Here is a 1,552-nt window from a genome sequence, read left to right on the forward strand (position 1 = left end):
GGGGGGTAATCATTGTTCAAGTTCAACACGACAAGGACTAAAACTGAAAGTCAATCAGAGTATTTGTTTTCCATCACAATCGACACATTTTGGTCAGGAAAGTGCAGCGCCCACAATGGTTCCTTTGCATCGGTTTTCTATTTATGGCTGTTAGGACGGACAGACATTTGTGTAAACCTTATCGTGATTTCCTAAAGATTGTTCAACCTTAAGGAACATTTAAAAGAGGGTGGAGACATAAGTTAGTTATAGTTCTCTTCTCGGTGAGTTCCAGCTTTCATCCCCAGGCTAAATAGTCGATGCATCTAAAAATCGCCCTGAAAACTCCCCACACAACCAAAGTTCAAGAGCCTTCCTTTCGATTATTATAGCCACATAAGATACCAACAGAGCAAAACGCGTGGCCCATCTAGATTAGGAAGAACTGCAGGTTAACAAAATAGGAGAAAAAAAATCAAGAGTCCCCTTCCACCTTAGTTCACCAGAGCAAAATGTGTGCTGTAATACACAGAGGAACAGAATATTGTGTAGTGTTAACATCCATTTCCCAAACCACTAGGTTTTGACTAAAGGGATGTTGTCTTATAACTGACTCAACTTAATTCAACTTACCTTAATGGTATCTTTCGGCGCAGAAGCACAACACGCATAAATCGTGACAGCTGACAGACAGTTCTCATAAATCAACGCATTCTCGGGATGAACTTTCGAAGAAACTGCAGCGTGTTAATCCAAGGAGTTAACTGAAAACAAAAAGGAATTATGTTCAAAACTCTTTTCCTTTTGTTAATAGAGTAAATACCAGACGAACACATGATCAGGTATATAATAAATTGTCACAATTCGGACATGTCTTTCAGCTCGTAAATCTCTATAAAAGTTATCCCCATCCCTATTTTGGATTCCAACACCCACAACATTTGGCGCAACGCTTGTCGTTTCTTTGGCTATTGTCTCTGATTAAATAGTAAATAAAATAGTGTTCTTGTTGTCTAATTAGTTATAGTAAAAATTTAGTCAGGTCATAAAAGTGAGATTAAAGGTGATACCGCTAGAGGGTAAAATACAAAGAAAAGAAAGAGGAGTTATAAGGAAGGTGGGCGTTTGACAGAAAAGAAGGAGAAAATCACATTTGAGCACCTTGAGCACCCGCTAACCACCCATGTTGTTTTTGATCTGCTGCTGTTGGTGTGCTTTGTGGTGAAATATTGTACAATGTACTACACTTCCATTTATCTCCTCCTCTGTGCTTTTCTTTCAATCAGGCATTGATGCCGTTGTTGCTTCAGCAGTTGTTGTGGTAGTGGCTGTTGTTGTGGTAGTGGCTGTTGTTGTAGTGGCTGTTGTTGTGGTAGTGGCTGTTGTGGTAGTGGTTGTTGTGGTAGTGGTTGTTGTGGTAGTGGCTGTTGTTGTGGTAGTGGCTGTTGTTGTAGTGGCTGTTGTTGTGGTAGTGGCTGTTGTGGTAGTGGTTGTTGTGGTAGTGGTTGTTGTGGTAGTGGCTGTTGTTGTGGTAGTGGCTGTTGTGGTAGTGGCTGTTGTTGTGGTAGTGGTT

The 1,552-nt window shown here is 40.7% G+C and overlaps 1 protein-coding gene across 2 annotated transcripts in view; it reads right to left on the reverse strand.

Moving 5' to 3' along the window:
* Window positions 1-1,552, reverse strand: part of LOC101860241 (protocadherin gamma-B5) — a 202,362-nt gene that overhangs the window by 71,318 nt on the left and 129,492 nt on the right. For both annotated transcript variants that reach the window (XM_013079757.2, XM_005093356.3), the window contains one exon: window positions 613-743. The gene's annotated coding sequence lies outside the window, so the exon portion shown is untranslated. The remainder of the gene's footprint in view (window positions 1-612; window positions 744-1,552) is intronic.

Source organism: Aplysia californica, unplaced genomic scaffold (assembly GCF_000002075.1).
Source record: "Aplysia californica isolate F4 #8 unplaced genomic scaffold, AplCal3.0 scaffold00062, whole genome shotgun sequence".
NCBI lineage: Eukaryota > Metazoa > Mollusca > Gastropoda > Aplysiida > Aplysiidae > Aplysia > Aplysia californica.